The sequence below is a fragment of the Myotis daubentonii genome, chromosome 3, assembly GCF_963259705.1.
Source record: "Myotis daubentonii chromosome 3, mMyoDau2.1, whole genome shotgun sequence".
In the NCBI taxonomy this organism is placed as follows: Eukaryota; Metazoa; Chordata; class Mammalia; order Chiroptera; family Vespertilionidae; genus Myotis; species Myotis daubentonii.
Genome location: NC_081842.1, coordinates 118,120,408 through 118,141,410, shown reverse-complemented (window position 1 = coordinate 118,141,410; position 21,003 = coordinate 118,120,408). Strand labels below are relative to the sequence as shown.

At 40.3% G+C, this 21,003-nt stretch overlaps 1 pseudogene; it reads right to left on the bottom strand.

Moving 5' to 3' along the window:
* Window positions 1-1,191: 1,191 nt before the first annotated feature.
* LOC132230612 (ADP-ribosylation factor 1-like) lies at window positions 1,192-3,136 on the bottom strand (annotated as a pseudogene).
* Window positions 3,137-21,003: the final 17,867 nt, after the last annotated feature.

Below are 21,003 nucleotides of genomic sequence, written 5' to 3'. Positions count from 1 at the left end.
CAGTCTCCAGGTAGTTTAGGTCCTTCCTTGATATAAGTCACCTTCTCAGCTGGACCTCAGTTGGAATTTCCTGGTGAATGTTCACAAATTTAGTTTATTTGCAGTCTGGTCCTGGGAGTAGGTGAAAGAAAGGTCTGCCTTTGAAGAAACTGCTATCATCTCCTCCCAGCTCTTTCTTTGTAATATCTTTATCTGGTTTTGGAATCAAGATAATGATGGCCTCATAAAATGAGCTTGGGTGTCTTACCTCTGCTTGAATTTTGTGAAATACTTGGAGAAGGCCAAAAGTTAGCTCTTCTTTGAATTTTGGTAAAATTTCCCCGTAAAGTCATCTAATCCAGGACATTTGTTTACTGGGAGTGTTTTGATTACTGCTTAGAATTCGAGGTTGTTTTTAGTGTGTTCAATGTTCAGTTTCTTCTTGATTCAGTCTTGGAAGATTGTATGTGACAGAAATTTATCCTTTTTTTCAGATTTTCCAATTTGTTGTAATATATTTTTGTAAGATTTTCCTATAATCCTTTATATTTTATGGTGTCAATTGTTTCTTATCCTCTTTCATTCAGATTTTACTTATTTTGAGCCCTCTCTCATGATACATTTAAAGAATATGGTTAATGTGCACTTGAAAAGAATATATGTATATGTTTAGCTGTTTGGGAATAAAATACTCTAAAGACATTGATTAAATCCTTTTGGTCTAGTGTGTCAATGATAGATCTATCTGAAAGATCTATCTATTGATGTCAATGGAATGTTAAAGTTTTCTACTATGACTATATTACTGCTGACCTCTCCCCTTTATTTCCATCAATTTATGCTGTATATATTTAGGTGCTTCTATGTTGGGTGCATAAATGTTTACAAGGATTATATGCTCTTATTGGATTGATTCTTTAATTATAATGTAATGTCCTTATTTGTCTCCTATTACATCCAATCATTTTTTAATTATTTATTTATTTATTTTTAAATGTATTTTATTGATTTTTTATAGAGAGGGAGGGAGAGGGATAGAGAGTTAGAAACATCAATGAGAGAGAACCACCGATCAGCTGCCTCCTGCACATCCCCTACTGGAGATGTGCCCGCAACCAAGGTACATGCCCTTGACTGGAATTGAACCTGGGACCCTCCAGTCCGCAGGCCGACGCTCTATCCACTGAGCCAAACCGGTTAGGGCTCCTATCATTTTTTTTAATAGTTAAGAGATTTTATTCTAATAGCTATAATTACAGTGCTTGTTTGTCGAAATGAAAACTGAAAACAAGTATACAAAACAGTTGATTACTAATCATGTATTGAAAGCAGTAAGAGGTTCCACAACACCAGGTAAACCAGTTCTGTGGTTTTCCCCAAGATAAATTTTAACAGCTCTAGTTTCTTCAGTGTTTATCAAAATACAAAAGAAAAAAGTAGAAGTTGTTGTTTTTGATGTCAATCTGACCCTTGCAGGCTGAGGGAGTGAAATCACATGTGGACGGGGGCTCTGAGGAGTTAGGCTCTAAGATGACTGGTCACCTGTCTGCATTCCTACTGGTGAGATCCAGACAACCTGGAGCAAGTGAGTGTGTGTAGGTACCATGGGGTTCTCTCGTTCTGGCCAGAGTGGTCCCACCAAAGCACCTATGCTGACCCACACTGAGCGAAGGGAAGGCTGGGGTATTCTCCAAGGGGCCTGCGTGGTGACCTCAGCCCCCAGCCCACCCCCATAGGCAGTGGTGTAAGCACAGGTACAAGCACAAATGCTATGGGATGCAGATGACCCAGCAAGACAAAGCCAATCAGGGACCGTGAGTGACCATGCAGAATGTATTGTGGCTGGTTCTGCCCACTGCACGCTCCAGATGGGAGACAGACCACAGGCAGACTGGACTCAAGCCATTACTGCAGAACCTACACTAGGCACATTTCTTCCTTCTCTGTGTTAAAGTGTCTCCTTACTTTGTATTTATAAAAAAATGTACTGAGTTTGGGTTAAAAACCAAACACCAAAATGGATCTCCACACAGGTTTAAAGCCCAGATGTGGAGCATTGAGGTGATCTCATAGCAACTCCTAGAGGCCCCGCCCTCGATGCCCCAAATCCCTTCTCAGTACTAAACAGTGGGTTGATTCTTTTTTGTTGTTGTTGTTACAATAAAAAAAAAAAGCTGAGTAATATTGCATAGGAGTACCAGAAACTGCCTCATTGGAAACAAGAACTATTTACATTAAATAAAAACCCGGTTGCAGGCTGCGTCTGCACATGTACAGCATGATGAAGCACACTGGGACCGACCATGGAGACAGCTTCTGGCACTCACACCACACGGGCACATCTGCCACATGAGAGGAAAGCAAGGGTGAAGGACGGAATGAGGGGGAAGAGAGGAGTTTGGTTCACTTCTGGTTCCGGAGGTAATTGGACAGCCAGTCCAGTCCCTCATTGAGCCCGTCCCCACTGGTCGCACAGGTAGCCTGAATGTACCAGTTCCTGTGGCGCAGAGAGTGGAGGCCCAGCTTGTCCGTGATCTCAGCTGCGTTCATGGCATTGGGGAGGTCCTAGTTGTTTGCGAACACGAGCAGGACAGCGTCCCTGAGCTCATCCTCCGCCAGCATCCACATAGGCTCCTCTCGAGCCTCATTCACACGCTCTCGGTCATTGCTGTCAACCACAGAGATGAGACCTTGTGTGTTCTGGAAGTAGTGGCGCCACAGAGGCTGGTCTCGTCCTGGCCACCCACGTCCCACACAGTGAAGCTGATGTTCTTATACTCCACAGTCTCCACGTTGAAACCTATGGTGGGGATGGTGGTCACGACCTCACCCAGCTTCAGTCTGTACAGGATGGTGGTCTTCCCCGCAGCATCCAGGCCCACCATGAGAACGCGCATTTCTTTTTTGCCAAAAAGGCCCTTGAAGAGATTCGCAAAGATATTCCCCATGCTGTACACTGGAGGGAGAGACACTGGCCAGAGAAACCCTTGGCAGCCGCAGTGCTGCTGCTACTCTGAGCCAGGCGTTGGTTCCATCCTGCCATTTTTTAAGTTCATTTTTATTATTGACACTCACAGATGTCTCCCCTTTATCCCACCCTTTGTATTTTGTCTGATGTAAATATTTCCAAACCAGGACTTCTTTTTCCATGTGCATTAAATATCTTTTTCTAATTCCTTTACTTTTATTTTGTGAGTGTCTATCATTCTGGGTCAGTTTCTTGTGGATAGCATATCTTGGTCTTGTTTATCAATTCTACTTCATAGTATCTTTTTATTGGAGCATCTCTTCCATTTACATTAAAAGTGTTTAACCATTAGGTATAGCCATTTTATTATTTATATGTATTTTTTCTCAATGAAGTCTATTTAACATTTCTTATAATACTAATTTGGTGGTAATGACCTATGTGAGCTTTTTCTTTTTTAATATTTTTTTCACTACTCCATACTTCTTTTTAATATATATATATGTGTATATATATATTATATATATATATTAGAGGCCCGGTACACAAAAATTTGTGCACTCAGTGGGGGGGAGGTCCCTCTGCCCAGCCCGTGCCCTCTCGCAGTCTGGGACCCCTCGGGGGAAGACCACCTTCTGGCTTAGGACTGCTCCCTGGGGGATTGGGCCTAAACTGACAATCAGACATCCTTCTGGCAGCCCGGGAGCCCTCGGGGGATGTCCACTTGCCAGCGGGGAGCAGGCCTAAGCTGAAGTCTGACATCCTTACTGCTGCTGAGGAGGCGGGAGAGGCTCCCACCACCACCGCTGTACAGGCAGCTGTCAGCCTGGCTTGTGGCTGAGCAGAGCTCCCCCTATGGGAACGCACTGACCACCAGGGGGCAGCTCCTGCATTGAGCATCTGCCCCCTGGTGGTCAGTGTGTGTCATAGTGACTAGTCATTCCCAGTCATTCTGCTGTTAGGGTCAATTTGCATATTACCCTTTTATTTATTATATAGGATAGAGGCCTGGTGCATGGGTGGGGGCCGGCTGGTTTGCCCTGAAGGGTGTCCCGGATCAGGGTGGGGATCCTGCTGGGGTGCCTGGCCAGCCTGGGTGAGGGGCTGATGGCTGTTTGCAGGCTGGTCACACCCCCTTCAGTGTGGGGGTTCCTTCTGGGGTGCCTGGCCAGTCTGGGTGAGGGGCTGATGGCTGTTTTCAGGCTGGCCAAGCCCCCTGGCGATGGAAGCTCCCAGCATCTCCTTTTTTTCTTTATTTTTTATTCTGGGATTTATTTACCTTCTATAAATGAAACTTTGTTCCCTTCAGTGGAGCTCAGAGCCAGCCGGGAAGCTTGGCTTCCTCCATCACTGGAGCAACCAAGCCTCCTGCTCGCCCCAGCTCCGTGGCTGCCGGCTGCCATCTTGGTTTGGTCAATTTGCATATAGTCGCTCTGATTGGCTGGTGGGCGTGGCTTAAGGCATAGCAAAGGTACGGTCAATTTGCGTGTGTGTGTGTGTGTATTGATTTCAGAGAGGAAGGAAGACGGAGAGAGAGATAGACACCTCCATGATGAGAGAGAATCATGGATCGGCTGCCTCCTGCAAGTCCCCCACTGGAGATCGAGCCCACAACCTGAGCATGTGCCCTTGACCAGAATTGAACCTGGGACCTTGCAGTTCACAGGGCAACGCTTTATCCACTGAGCCAAACCGGTTAGGGCTCTGTGAGCTTTTTATTTTCTGGGAAGCTCTTTACCTCTATTTTAATCTTAAATGATAGCCTTATTGGGTAAAGTAGTAGATCCTTGCTTTTTATCACTTTGTTTATTCTGTGCCAATCACCTCTAGTCTGAACTGTTTCTGTTGAATAATCAGCTGACAATCTTATGGGAGCTTCCTGTAAGTAAGTAAGTCTTGCTTTTGCAATTTTTAAGATTCCCTTTAAAGTTTGCCATTTTTTAAAGTTAAATTTATTGGGGTGACATTAGTTAATAAGATATATAGGTTTCAAGTGTACATTTCTATGACACATCCGTATATTACATTGTGTGCCCACCATCCAAAGTCAAATCATATTTTGTCACCATATATTTGTCTCCCTTTACCCTTTACTATCCCCACACCTTCTCTCTGTTATCCATCATACTGTTATTTCATCTTTTCTTAGGGCTGAGTAGTCTTCCATGTTATATATGTACCACATCATTTTTATCCAGTCATAAACCAAAGGACACTTTGGTTGTTTTTATGTCTTTGCAACCATGTATAATGAATAGGAGTCCATATCTTTGCAAACAAATGTTGCTGGTCTGCACAAAAATTAATTCAAAATGTATCAAACACCTAAATAGAAGCTCTGAAACAATAAATTACATAAAAAAAACTTAGGTATTAAATATGAATTTTTGTCATAGGGAAGATTTTATAAATTTCACCCCAAAGGCAAGGGCAGTAAAGACAAAGACAAATTGGACTATATCAAATTAAAAAGCTTCTGTATAGCAAAAGAAACAGTCAACAAAACAAAAAGGCAACCAACTGAATGGGAGAAGATATTTGAAAACAACAGCTCTGAGAAGCAGGTAATATAAAAAATATAAAGAAATCATATGACTCAACACAAAACAAACAAACAATCCAATTTAAAAAAGGGCAGAGGATTTAAACACTTCTTCCAAGAAGACATATAAATGGCCAACAGATATATGATAAGATACTAAACTTCAACAGGCATTATAGAAATGCAAATCAAAAGGCAGCTTATTTTTTATTAAATTGATTTGGGTGACAATGGTTAATAAAATCATATTGGTTTTACATACACATTTCTATGATTCAGGATCTGTATATTGCATTGTGTGCTCACCACCAAAGTGGTTTCATCTTCCGTCACCATATATTTGGCCTTTTTTACCCTTTATTACCTCCCACCTCCTACCTGTTAACCATCATACTGTTATCTGTGTCTATGACTTTCTGTTTTATATCACACATGTAAGTGAAATCATATGGTTCTTAACTATTTCTGATCTGCTGATTTCACTTAGCATAATATTTTCAAAGTCCATCCATGTTGTCATATATGGCAGTATTTTATACACTTTTGTGTGTACTATTCCATAGTATATATGTATGACATCTTCTTTATTCAATCCTCTATTGAAGGACATTTTGGTTGTTTCCATGTCTTGGCCACTGTGAATAATGCTGCAATGTACAGGGGTGTACATATATCTTTGCAAATAAATGTTTTAGAGTTTTTTGGGGTAGATGTCCAGAAGAGGAATTGCTAGGTCTAATGTTAACTCTGTTTTGAGGAACTGCCACATTGTTTTCCATAGTGGCTGCACCAGTTTACATTCTCACCAGCAGTGAATGAAGGTTCCTTTTTCTCTACAACCTCTCCAACACTTGTTATGACCTGTCATGTTGATAATAACTATTATGTCAACTGTGGGGTGGTATCTCATTGTAATTTTTGATTTTCATTTCCCTAAAAGCTAGTAAAGTTGAGCATATTTTCATATATCTGTTTGCCATTTGTATGTATTTTTGGGAGAAGTGTCTGTTCAGGTCCTCTGCTTATTTTTTAATTGGATTGCTTATTTGTTTGGTGTTCAGTTCTAAAAGTTTTTATATGTTTTTGATATTAACCCTTTGGGGCAGTTTCTTTCTTTTTTTGCATATTAGGCTTTTATTATATAGGATTTTACAGACAGGAAAACTGACATATAGAAAAGTCAAATAGTTGTGTTTTTGTTTGTTTGTTTGTTTTAAATTTCTTTATTGGTTAAGGTATTACAAATGTGTCCTCATCCCCCCATTAACCCCCAACTCACCCCCCCCCCACTCATGTTCTCATCCCCCTGTTGTTCATGTCCATTGGTTTGGCTTTTATGCATGCATACAAGTCCTTTGGTTGATCACTTCCCCTTACCCCCACCCTCCCCTACTTTCCCTCTGGGGATTGATAGTCTGATTGCTGTTTCCTTGTTCATCAGTCTATGTAGTTCTCTATATTCCACAAATGAGTGAGATCATGTGGTATTTATCTTTTTCTGACTGGCTTATTTCACTTAGCATAATGCTCTCCAGTTCCATCCATGCTGTTGCAAATGGCAAGAGTTCCTTCTTTTTTACCGCAGCGTAGTATTCCATTGTGTAGATGTACCACAGTTTTCTAATCCACTCATCTGCTGATGGGCACTTAGGCTGTTTCCAAATCTTAGCTATGGTGAATTGTGCTGCTATGAACATAGGGGTGCATATATCCTTTCTGATTGGTGTTTCTGGTTTCTTGGATATATTCCTAGAAGTGGGATCACTGGGTCAAATGGAAGTTCCATTTTTAATTTTTTGAGGAAACTCCATACTGTTTTCCACAGTGGCTGCACTAATCTGCATTCCCACCAGCAGTGCAGAAGGGTTCCTTTTTCTCCACATCCTCCCCAGCACTTGTTGTTTGTTGATTTGTTGATGATAGCCATTCTGGCAGGTGTGAGATGATACTGCATTGTTGTTTTGATTTGCATCTCTCGTATAATTAGTGACTTTGAGCATGTTTTCATGTCTTTCGGCCTTCTGTATGTCCTCTTTCGAAAAGTGTCTATCTAGGTCCATTGCCCATTTTTTGATTGGATTGTTTATCTTCCTATTGTTAAGTTGCATGAGCTCTCTGTAAATGTTGGAGACTAAACCCTTATCGGTGATATCGTTGGCAAATATGTTCTCACATGCAGTGGGCCTTCTTGTTGTTTTGTTGATGGTTTCCTTTGCTGTGCAAAAGCCTTTTATTTTGATGTAGTCCCATTTGTTTATTTTCTCTTTAGTTTCCATTGCCCTAGGAACAGTATCAGAGAAGAAATTCCTTCGGCATATGTTTGCAATTTCGCTGCCTGTGGATTCCTCTAGTATTTTTATGGTTTCCCGTCTTACATTTAAGTCTTTTATCCATTTTGAGTTTATTCTTGTGTATGGTGTGAGTTGGTGGTCTAGTTTCATCTTTTTGCATGTATCTGTCCAATTTTCCCAACACCATTTATTGAAGAGATTGTCCTAACTCCATTGTATGCTCTTGCCTCCTTTGTGGAATATCAATTGGGCATAGTGGTTTGGGTCAATTTCTGGGTTCTCTATTCTATTCCATTGATCTATATGTCTGTTCTTGTGCCAGTACCGTGCTGTTTTAAGAACAGTGGCTTTGTAATACAGCTTGATATCTGGTATTGAAATTCCACCTACTTTGTTCTTATTTCTCAGGATTGCTGCAGCTATTCGAGGTCTTTTTTTATTCCAGATGAGTTTTTGGAGCGTTCGTTCTAGATCTGTAAATATGCCGTTGGTAATTTAATGGGGATTGCATTGAATCTATAGATTGCTTTGGGTAATATGGACATTTTGATGATGTTGATTCTACTAATCCATGAACACGGTATATTCTTCCATCTGTTTATGTCTTCCTCTATCTCTTTTTTTCAGTGTCCTGTAGTTTTTTGCATATAAGTCTTTTACCTCCTTAGTTAAATTTATTCCTAGGTATCTTAATTTTTTTGGTGCGATGGTAAATGGGATTGCTTTTTGAGTCTCTCTTTCTGTAAGTTCACTATTGGTGTAAAGAAATGCCATAGATTTCTTGGCATTAATTTTGTATCCTGCTACATTGCCGAATTCATTTATTAAGTCTAATAATTTTTTGATGGAGTCTTTAGGGTTCTCTGTGTACAGCATGTCATCTGCAAATGACAGTTTTACTTCTTCTTTTCCAATTTGGATGCCTTTTATTTCTTCTTCTTTTCTGATTTCAATGGCTAGTACTTCCAGTACTATGTTGAACAGGAGTGGTGAGAGTGGACATCCCTGTCTTGTTCTTGTTTTTAGGGGAACTGGTTTTATTTTTTGCCCATTGAATATGATGTTGGCTGTGGGTTTCTCATATATGGCTTTTATTATGTTGAGGTATGATTCTTCTATTCCTACATTACTGGGAATTTTTATCAAGAAAGGGTGTTGGATTTTGTCAAATGCTTTTTCTGCATCAATTGATATGACTATGTGGTTTTTTTCTTTCAATTTGTTTATGTGATGTATCACATTTATTGATTTGCGGATATTGTATCATCCTTGCATCCCTGGGATAAATCCTACTTGGTCATGCTGTATGATCTTTCTGATGTACTGTTGGATCTGATTTGCTAGGATTTTGTTGAGGATTTTGGCATCTATGTTCATGAGGGATATTGGCCTGTAATTCTCTTTCATTGTGTTGTCTTTCTCTGGTTTTGGTATTAGGGTGATGCTGGTTTCATAGAATGAGCTTGGAAGTGTTCCTTCCTCTTGAATTTTTTGGAATAGTCTGAGGAGGATAGGCTTTAGTTCTTCCTTGAATGTTTGCTAAAACACCCTGTGAAGCCATCTGGCCCCAGGCTTTTGTTTGCTGGAAGCTTTTTGATGACTGCTTCAATTTCTTCCATAGTTATTGGCCTATTGAGATTTTTAGATTCTTCCTGTATAAGTTTTGGAAGGTTGTATTTTTCTAGGAATATGTCCATTTCCTCCAGGTTGTCTAGTTTGTTGGAGTAGAGTTGTTCATAGTATTTTTTAATAATCCTTTGAATTTCTGTGGGGTCTGTTGTAATTTTGTGTCTTTCATTTTTGATTTTGTTTATTTGGGTCCTCTCTCTTTGCTTCTTGGTGAGCCTGATTAGAGGTTCATCAATCTTGTTTATCCTTTCAAAGAACCAGGTCTTGGTTTTGTTGATCATTTGTATTGTTTGTTTTTTTGGTGTGTTTTTTTTTTTGGTGTCTATGTCGTTTATCTCCTCTCTGATCTTTATTATTTCTTTCCTTCTGCTTACACTGGGCTTTTCTTGTTGCTCTCTTTCTAACTCTTTGAGTTGTAGGGTTAAGTAATTTATTACCATTGTTTCTTGTTTTTGGCAGTAGGCTTGTAGAGCTATGAACTTCCCTCTCAAGACTGCTTTTGCTTTATCCCATAGGTTTTGGATTGTTGTGTTTTCATTGTCGTTTGTTGCCATGGCATTTTTTATTTCTTCTTGATCTCTCTGGTAACCCATTCATTGTTTAATAGCATGCTATTTAGTCTCCATGCGTTTGATTTTTTGGATTGTTTTTATTGTAGTTGATTTCCAGTTTTATGCCATTGTGATCTGAAAAGATGCTTGATATGATTTCTATCTTCTTGAATTTGAAGAGACTTTGCCTGTGACCCAATATATGGTCTATCTTTGAAAATGACCCATGTTCACTTGAGAAGAATGTATATTCTGTGGCTTTGGGATGAAATGTTCTGAAGATGTCAATTAATTCCATCTGATCTAGTGAGTCATTTAGGATTGATGTTTCTTTGCTGATTTTTTCTTTAGAGGATTTGTCCAATGGTGATAGTGGGGTGTTAAAGTCCCCTACTATAATTGTATTGCAGTCAATCTCTCCTTGATCCCCTCCAGAAGTTTTCTTATGTATTTGGGTGCTCCTGTATTGGGTGCGTATATGTTTACCAGAGTTATTTCTTCTTGTTTGATTGCTCCCTTTAGTATTATGAAGTGGCCTTACTTATCTCTTTTTATGTCCTTCACTTTGAGATCTAATTTGTCAGATATAAGTATTGCTACACCAGCTTTTTTTAATTTCCATTCGCCTGAAAAACCTTTTTCCAGCCCTTCACCATCAGTCTGTGTGTGTCTTTTTTTCTGAGGTGGGTTTTCTGTAGACAGCAGATATATGGGTCCTGTTTTCTTATCCACTCAGTTACCCTCCATCTTTTGATTAGGGAATTTAATCCATTTACATTTAAAGTTATTATTGATAGATACTTGTTTGTTGCCATTTTTATTCTTTATCCCTATGTTCCTTCTTCATTTCCTATTTTTTCCTTTTACAGCAGACCCTTTAGCATTTCCTGCATTGCTGGTTTGGTGGTAATAAATTCCCATAGTCCTTGTTTGTCCGTGAAGCTCCTGATTTCACCCTCAAGTTTGATTTATAGCCTTGCTGGGTACAGTATTCTTGGATTCAGACCCTTCCTTTGCATGACTTTGTATATTTCATTCCATTCCCTTCTTGCCTGATGCATTTCTGTTGAGAAATCAGCCGCTAGGCTGATGGGGGATCCTTTGTAGGTAACTTTCTGTCTCTCTCTGGCCACTTTTAAGATTCTTGCTTTGTCGTTAGTGTTTGCCAGTTTAATTATAATGTTCCTTGGTGTCGGTCTTTTGGGGTTCATTTTGTTTGGGACTCTGTGAGCTTCTTGGATTTGTTTGATCTTTTTCTTCCCTATATCAGGGAAGTTTTCTGTCATTATTTTTTTCAAACAAGTTTTCTATTCCTTGCTCAGTTTCCTCTCCTTCTGGCACCCCTATTATGCAGATGTTGTTTCATTTTGTTTTGTCCCAAAGTTCTCTTAGGCTCTCCTGCTTTTTAATTTTTTTTTCTAGAAGCTGCTCTGCTTGGGTATTTTTTTCCTACCTTGTCTTCTAGCTCACTGATGCGGTCCTCTGCTTCTTCTAGTCTACTGCTGATGCTTTCTATTGAGTTCTTTATAGCAGTGATGTCATTTTTCATTTCTTCTTGGTTCTTCTTCATTTCCTCTTGGTTCTTACACATATTGTTGAATTTGTCTTCCATTATTTTCATCCACCTTATGTCCATTTCTCTGAATTCTTTCTCTGATAGGTTGCTTGCCTCCATTGCCTCCATTTTACTTACTTCCTTTTCTAGTGATGCCCGTTTTTCTTTCATATGTGGGCTGTTTCTTTGTCTCCCCATGATCTCTCTTTTCCAGGTGTTTGGTTATGTAGTTATTTTTCTGCTTTGTTGATTTAAAGGCATAAAATACAACATAACAAGGCACAAAGCACAAGGCACTGAATACAAATATATTCACGATACTAATAACCCCAAATAAAGGTGACCACCAGATCAAAGAGAATTAGGGGATAAGGAAGAAAGAAGAGAAAAAGAAAAAAGAGGGGGAAAAAAGGGAAAAAAAAGGAGTGCAAAAATGAAATTGGGAAAAGGAAAAAAGAAAAAAAAGTAAGAGTGAAAAGAAAGAGAATGAAATAAAAGAGGGGAAGAAACTATTTATATGTGGAGAAAACTCCAATAGAACAGCCACTAATCCCAACAAATTCCAGCAACAGAATGCGAACTACAAACAACAATTGATATCAAGTGAGGTGAGGGAAAACAGGAGCAAATAAGTAAATATATAACCAGAAAAGAAAACAAAAACAAAGAAACAGAAAAATAGAAAGAAAAAGCAAAACAATCTCACAAACAAGCATAAAAAATACCCCAAAAAACTGAACAATCAAGTGAACAACAACCAAATGACAGAGAGAAAAAAAAATTTTGGATAATGAAGAAAGAGAAGAGAGAGGTGTATATGTATTTAGAGCAGAGGATTGGAAATTAGATATATAAGTAGGGTGAAATTTTAACAGGGGGTCAAAAGCAGGAATAGCGAAAATCTAAAGCAGGAATAGCGTAAAAGAAACAGGACAACAAAAGGGGAAAAGTGAGGAGGAGAGTTTTGGTGTAAAGGTAAAGTTGAGGGAGAGTAAAATGATGCTAAAGGAAAGATGAAAATAGAATTTAGGACACTAATCCCAAAATAAGATAAAGAGAAAATATAATGACACTTTTTAAAAAGGTAAAATGGTAGTAGTAATAATACTGGTTAAAAATAAAAATGTAGTAATTAAAAAGGTAAAATCAGGTGATGAAAAAAGAAAAAAATTAGTTTCTTAAGTAAAAGGTGAAAAAAAAATAAAAATGTGCAGTAGTGAAGGTCCTTCAGTTCCTCTACTCTTCTGTTTGACATGCCTTAGTCCTGTCAGGTATTCAGGAGAGTGTTGAAGTTCCCTGTGATACATTGTTCCTCCGTGTTGTAAACCATAGTCCTGATTTTAAAGCAGTGAGTATTTGTTTCCCAGACTGCCTTTATTTGTATTTACAGAAGAGTCAGTTTGTGGTTCAGCCTCTGGGTGGCAGTGTTTCTGGATTGACCTCTGAGGCTATAAGTCCTCTCTAGCCAGTAGTTTCGGAGAGCTGTTTCTGCCACAGAGCTGTTTCTTTGTTACTCCCAGCTCTGATTCCCAGGTTCTACAAAAACAACTTTCCCTTGCAGTCTCTGCAAGTGACCCCAATTGGGTGATCCTATGTATTGGGTTTAATAATCAAACACAAAGATTTAAGGGGGAGAGAGAAAAAAAAGGGGGGGGGGGCCTGAGGAGGTGCACGAGCTCTCGCAACCCTCCACCATCAGCTCTGTGCACAGTCTCTTTCGCCCGTCCTCTCTCCCCTGGCACTAAGCAGCCAGTACACTGGCAAAATCCGAGGCTGCCTTTTTGCACCCAGTCCAGCTATGGGCTTATTTTTAGCGTTCCCTTTTGGCGGCAGCACTGTGAGACCCCTTCTGCACTCACGGATCACGCTGGCCCCAATGGCCCCGGACCTTGTGCGGCGCAGACTACTCCCGCCCGCGTTCCTCTCTCCAACCGGAATTGCAAACTGCACCCTTCTCAAGGCGAAATCTGACATTTCCGTGAGGAGGAGCAAGGCTCCTCTGAGTCCACGTATTCGCGCTGCTTTAGCTCCAGTGTTTCTGGGTCAGTAGCCGATTCCTGGATGCCTTGGTTGCAGGGTCTCTGGATGTATAGGCTTCTGAAAACAGCCACTCAAGATGGCACGGACTCCATGGCTGAGCCAGCTGTTCCGGGAGAGTTTTCAGCCACAGTCTCCAACAGTCCCCTTTCTCTGGGAGCCCTCTGCCTTTCCCGGCTGCAAACTGTCTCCCAGCTGAATTTCCTCTGCCTATTCGGGCTGGATGTTACTCGGTTCAGCTGCTCACCCTGTCTGCTCCGGGACAAGGCATGGGACATGTCCGTCTATACCGCCACCATCTGTAACCTCTGGAGGCCTCCGAGATAGTTCAATTTTATGTCGGTGTCGGGGAAGTTGTTTTCAACTATCATCTTCCATTCAGTTGTTTGTCTTTTTGTTTTGTCGGTGGTTTCTTTTACAGTAAAAAAGCTTTTTAGTTTGATACAGTCCTAGTCATTTATTTTTGCCTTTATTTCCCTAGCCTTGGGGCCAAATACATAATATGTTTTCTAAGACTACGGTTCATAAGTTTAGTAACTATGTTTTCTTCTATGTAATTTGTTGTTTCAGATCATATATTTAGACATTTGGTTATTTTGAATTAAATTTTGTACATGAAGATAAACTAGTTTTATTCATTTATTTTTTTGCATGTGACTTTCCAACACCACTTATTGAAGAGGCTCTCTTTACTTTATTGTGTGCTTTTGTCAAGTTTGTAAAAAAATATTTGGCCATATACATATGGGTTTATTTCTGGGCTCTCAATTTTGTTACATTGGTCTGTGTGTCTGTTTTTCTGCCAAATCATGCTGTTTTGGTTATCATACTTCTGTAGTATAATTTTAAATCAGGTAGTGTGGATACCTTCAGCTTATTTCCTTTTTCTCAAGATTGCTTTGGCTATTCGGGATCTCTTGTGGTTCCCTACAAACCTCATCATTTTGTTGTTCTATTTCTTTTTTTAATATATTTTATTGATTTTTTATAGAGAGGAAGGGAGAGGAATAGAGAGTTAGAAACATTGATGAGAGAGAAGCATTGACCTGCTGCCTCCTGCACACTCCCCACTGGGGATGTGCCCACAACCAAGGTATGTGCCCTTGACCGGAATCGAACTTGGACCCTTGAGTCCACAGACGACGCTCTATCCACTGAGCCAAACCAGTTAGGGCTGTTGTTCTATTTCTTAAAAAAATGTCTTACAATGAATCTTAAGAAAAAGAAAAAAATGAATTAATTTTTTTGTGATTGCAAGCAAAATAATAAAATACCTTGAAATAAACTTAACAGTTGATGTGAAAGACCTATATACTAAAACTACAAAGTTGCCCAGCTGGTGTGGCTCAGTGGTTGAGCATCGACCTATGAACCAGGAGGTCATGGTTTGATTCCCGGTCAGGGCACATGCCCAGGTTGCAGGCTCAATCCCCTGTGTGGGGTGTGCAGGAGGCAGCCGATCAATGGTTCTCTCTCATCATTGATGTTTCTCTCTCTCTCTTCCTCCCCCTTTCTCTGTAAAATCAATAAAAAAATTTTTAAATTAAAAACACACACACTACAAAGCATTATTGAAAGAGGTTGAAAAAGACATAATAACATGGAAAGATATTTTGTGCTCATGGATTAGAAGTATACTTAAAAATGGCCATATTACCCAAAGCAATATACAGATTTAATACAATCTGCATCAAAATCCCAAAGTCATTTTTACTATTATACAACTTAATTTTGATGTCAATTCTGTGACTCTGTTGATCTCCCATATTCTTAGAATTTTTGGTATTCCTTAGGATTTTGTATGTAAAAAATTATGTCATCTGAAAATAGGGACAGCTTTATTTCTCCCTTTCTGATCTAGATGCCTTGTATGCCTTGTTATAGTGCACTCACTAGAGATTTTAGGGCTTTGTTGGGCAAGTAGTAAAGACAACTTTTCTTTGTTCTGTTTTTACAGGGTAAACTTTCAGTCCTTCACCATTTGGTATGATATTACTGTAGTTTTCCCACTTGTTTTTTATTAAGCTGAGAAAGTTCATTTCCATTCACAGTTAAACGTTTGTGTTCATATCATAAAAGTGTTGAATTTTGTCAATGTTTTTTGCATATTCTGTTAACATGGTAGATAGACTATCTTTATTCTAAAATTATTATTATTTTGTTGTTAATCCTCACCTGAGGATTTTTTTCAATTGATTTTTAGAGAGAGTGAAAGAGAGGAGAAGAGAGAGAAACATCAATGTGAGAGAGACACACCCATTGGTTGTCTCCTGCATGCATCCCGATTGGGGCTGAGGATGGAGTATACCCTTTTGGTGGTTGTTCTAGGTACTATTTTGTACATACATAATTTATTGTAGTATACTGTTACAAATTATTACCAGTTCGAGTGAAATATAGAAACCTTATCTATATAAGCAGTCCCATATTTACAATTGTCTTAAATATTTCCTTTAAATACATTTAGCACTACCTCAGACAGGGTTATATAACTTTAAAATTGAATTACATGTAGTTCTAAATTTCTATTGGTTCTTAAATATTCTGGTGTTTTTTTATGGAAATTTGAAATGTTTATACTTATTATTAGCTTTAAACATATTTATTATTGCTTATTTAAGTACGTTCATAATGGAAACTTTAGAATCTTTGTCAGATAACCCTGATATCTCTGGTTGTTTTTCTTTTTTACATTATTATATTTTTCATTTAGATTGAGAGCTTTCTGTTTCTTGGCACAATGAGCAATATTTATTTGAAACTTGGACATTTAGGGTATTATGTTATGAGACTCTGGGGCTTATTTATTTATTTATTTATTTATTTATTTATTTATTTATTTATTTATTGTCTTTTCCTCTTTCTCTTTTATTCGCAGGCAAAAACAAAACAAAACACACACACACACACACACACACACACACACACACAGACAAACCAACACCGGGCACCTGTCAGCCAGTTTAAGGCGAAAAGCACGGGCACCAGTTTTAATTCACAGGTGACAGGCTTTGGGGAATGGCTAATCCAATCCCTCCTTTTTGAGAATATTGCACTGGTTCTGAACCCGATTTCCTCTTTATCAGTGTGCCGTCCTGCCGGAAATTGGGTGGAAGGTGAAAACCAGAGTCCCTAAGGTCCTGACTTTGGTCGGTTGACCTGATGGCAATTGAGCGTGAGTGGACAGCTTCCCCATGTGGCGGGTACCTCCAACGCCCAGACCCTGCAGGCCTAGACTTCCTCATCTATCTCTTTAGTACTTACTGGGGGAAATATGGTGTCTAGATTTTACGCAGTCTGATAGGCAGACCCTCCCCTCATTGCCCATGGTGTCCCATAAGTTTTGTCATTTCCACCCGGGGACACAGAGAACCATCCCATTGGTTTCCTGTCCCTCTGGGAGGCCCTGGCCAGATGCATGCCAGCAGGCCCAGCCTCTCTTGTTCAGGCCCTCCAACATTTTCTCTTTTGTTCCTCTTGGGCCATCCCTGGGGCTTATTTTAACTTCCTTCTGCAGTCTGACACCACTCTAACAGAATTTCAAATCTCCTTTTTAGCTTTCTTTGATATTGAAGGGAGAAGGTTCTTTATTATTGAGTAGAGGCTCAGTGCACAAAACTTGGGCACTCATAGGGTCCCTAGCGACTGCTGGCTGCCAACCAGGTACTCTCTCCCTTCCACTGGCCAGTGCTGTCCCCTGGTCGAACTCCCGGACAACTTCCAGTTGAGGGGACAATTTGCATAGTGTGCTTTTATTATTTAGGATGGGTGTGCAAGTTCTCCCTCCAGGAGGCCTTATTGGAGAAGAGAGGGTACCTCATTACCACCTTGATTGGTTAAAAATCTGGCTCAACTTTCTCTGGTACTATCCCAGCAGAGAGTTAGACTACTTTGTTATTACTTGTTGCAGTAGAACTACAATCTCCACTCGCCCTTTGCTGGCATGGCTGATACGGCTCACAGTTGTTTATGGTGTTTAGATGAAACAGAATAGATATTATCTAAAATATTTCTGTCTTTGTAAGATACCACTTTCCTAGCTTTTTGGATAGAGAAAGCAGGATTTTTTCAAAGAGCATTTTTGTCTGTGCTTGTTTGCGTTTCTGAGTCACAAGCTTCTTCAGGATCAAATCCATAACAAAAAACGCAGAGAGAAAATCCAGGCACATACAAGCATAAGGACACACTTCTATATAGCCACATTTGCAAATAACTATAAAAGAAAATCCAAGTAACTCATCACCTTATCATTTTTTGGATTGGAAATCTCATTAATTTACTTATTCTCTCCACCTTTCAGAGACTTTTTATGCTTGCTTTATATATACAATATCCAAGGATTTTAGTTGTGTAACAGGGAATAAAAACTTTATACTACTCTGACTAACCATGTAATAGAATTAGAATAAAATGTATTGACGAACTTATACAAAGGACTTATATACTAATACCCTTATGAGCATACTCTAGGCATCAGCAATTTCAGTTTGTACAAGAAACGGCATTGATCACAAGACTTTGGCTTACATAGATCGCTTAACCACAGGAATGTGGCTGACTCTGACCAGTTCCAGTGTGCTGACGTTAAAGATCCTTATCAGGATCAACAAGGACACTGCAGCATGTCCACAGCCCCGCCGCCTGGTCTCTTTGTTCCTCTTTCTTTCTCCCTCCCTATAAAAACCCCATGCATGAACCGAGACATTAAGATGGTTTGGGGGACAAGAGTCCACTATCTTCTCAGGCTGCTGGCACTTGAATAAATCATTTTTCCTTACAACAGCACCTGCCTCTTGAGTATGGGCTTTCAAAGTGGCAAGCCGCTGGATCTGGGTTTGGTATCAGAATTTGGCTTGCAATCCAGAGGAAGCTCTTAGCTGCTTGTGGCAGTCTGACACTGTGCCAGGGACTACACAGGGACTTCCCAGAAGCTTTGTGGAGAGTATGTTTTTTTAATCTCAGGAACTCTTCCTGTTCTCGCAAGTCCTCTATCACTGCCGCCTGGGCTTTCATGCTATCTGGACTCAGTAATGAGTCAGTTCCAGTATTGTTTGGCAGGGGATAGAAATCTATGACTTTAATCCAGGTTTTTCCATGGGAGGATTTTGGTTTTGATTTGAGAGCTCCTGTCTGTCTGAAATGCATCTTTGGTTACCGTTGTTCTTGCTTGCTTTCTTATATTTGGGGACTTGGTTTGATTGTTGCTCTTTTGTGAATACCAGGAATCCTCTGCCTCTGTCGCTTGGCTTTGTGGCATCTGGGCCTTATAAAGGCCCTTCATGGGATCGATTGGTGTGAGGTAAGATTTTAAGGCTAGTGCCTCAGTCTCTCCTTCCAGCAGATTTGATCTGTGATTACCTGTTTCTTTGAACTTAGTTTTTGTATTTTGAAATTTGTTTCTGTTTTAAAATGGGTGACTCAGTACCCGTTGCACCAGAGTATCCATTAGGTCATATTCTAGCTGACTGTTCAACTTATAGCTATAGGCCAATTAAAATTGTTTTGACTAAGGTCTAGTAGTAGATGGGGTAAGATCTCTTATGTGTAAACTTTCATGTTGTTAAATCATAAGTATTCTACTCAGAAAGGATCTAAGTTGATGATTTAAAAAGGTGGAAAAGATCTCACTCCCCTCCCAGAAAGTAACATTCAGAAAGAAAAAAGATGAGAAAACAAGTCTTTTAAAACACTCTAAACCCTCCTTTTGGAGGTCCAGCAGCTGCTACAGTCCTGAGAACAATGGGGGAATTAATGCCATAGCCAAACCCCATACAGGCTGTGGGAGTAGCAGGGGCAACTGTGCCCGACCCCAATGTGAAGGAAGAAGTAGCATTTTTAAAAAAACACTCAAGTGGCTACCCAGGCCTGGTGGCTCAGTTCATTGGAACATTGTCCTGTGCACCAAAAAGCTTGCAGGTTTGATTCCCAGTCAGGATTCGACCCCCCAGGAGGCAACCAATTAATGTTTCTCTCACACTGATGTTTCCCTTTTCCCCCCAATGTCCCATGCACCTGGGTCCCACCCCACCCTAGGTCTTCACAACCCTGTGGTCTGTGTTCATGAGCAATGCATATACATATAAATTCTTTGGTTAATCTCTTCCTGCTGCCCCCCTTGGGACCCTACCACCCTGCCCTCTGAGATTCCTCAGTCCATTTCATGTTTCCATGCCTCTGGTTCTATTTTACTCATCAGTTTATTGTGTTCATTATATTCCACAGATAAGTGAGATCATGTGATATTTGTCTTTCTCTAACTGGATAATTTCATTTAGCTTAATCATCTCCAGGTCCCTCCATGCTGTCCCAAAGGGTAATAGATCTTTCTTTTTCACAGCTGCATAGTATTCCATTGTGTAAATGTACCTCGGATATTTTACCCATTCATCTACTGATGGGCATTGGGCTGTTTTCAAATCTTAGCTATTGAAATATGCTGTTATTAACATACTAGAGGCCCGGTGCCTGAAATTCATGCACAGGGGTGGGGGGGGGGAGGGTATGTCTCTCAGCCTAGCCTGCACCCTCTCCAATCTGGGACCCCTCAAGGGATGTCTGACTGCCCGTTTAGGGATGTCTGACTGACTGCCCGGTGTGGGATTGGGCCTAAATGGGCAGTTAGACATTCCTCTCACAATTCAGGACTGCTGGCTACCAACCGCTTGCCTGCCTGCCTGCCTGCCTGCCTGATTGCCCTTAACCACTCCCCTGCCAGGCTGATCAACACCTAACTGCTCCCCTGCTGGCCCGATTGCCCCAACTGCCCTCCCCTGCTGGCCTGGTTGCCCCCAACTGCCCTCCCCCTGCTGGCCTGGTCCCCCCCAACAGCCCTCCCCCTGCTGGCCTGGTCCCCCCAACTACCCTCCCCTGCAGGCATGGTCCTCTCTGGCTGCCCTCCCATGCAGGCCTGATCATCCCCAACTGCCCTCCCCTGCTGGCCATCTTGTGTCCACATGGGGTGGCCATCTTGTGTGTTGGAGTGATGGTCAATTTGCATATTACTCTTTTATTAGATAGGATGGGATACATATTTACTTTCTGATTGGTGTTTCAGGCTTCTTAGGATATATTCCTTAAAGTCGGATCACTGGGTCAAATGGCAATTTCATTTTTAACTTTTTGAGAAAACTGCACTATTTTCCACAGTGGCTGCACCAGTCTGCATTCCCACCAACAGTGTATTAGGGCTCCTTTTTCTCCACATCCACGCCAGTACTTGTTGTCTGTTCATTTATTGATAGCAGCCATTCTGGCAGCTGTGAAATGGTACCTTATTATCATTTTAATTTGCATCTCTCTGATGATTAATGACATTGAGCATTTTTTCATATGTCTCTTGGCCATTTATTTGTCCTCTTTGACGAAATTCTATTTGGATTCTCTGCCCATTTTTTATTGGATTGTTTGTCTTCCTTTTGTTGTATATTTTGGATATTAACCCATTATCAGAT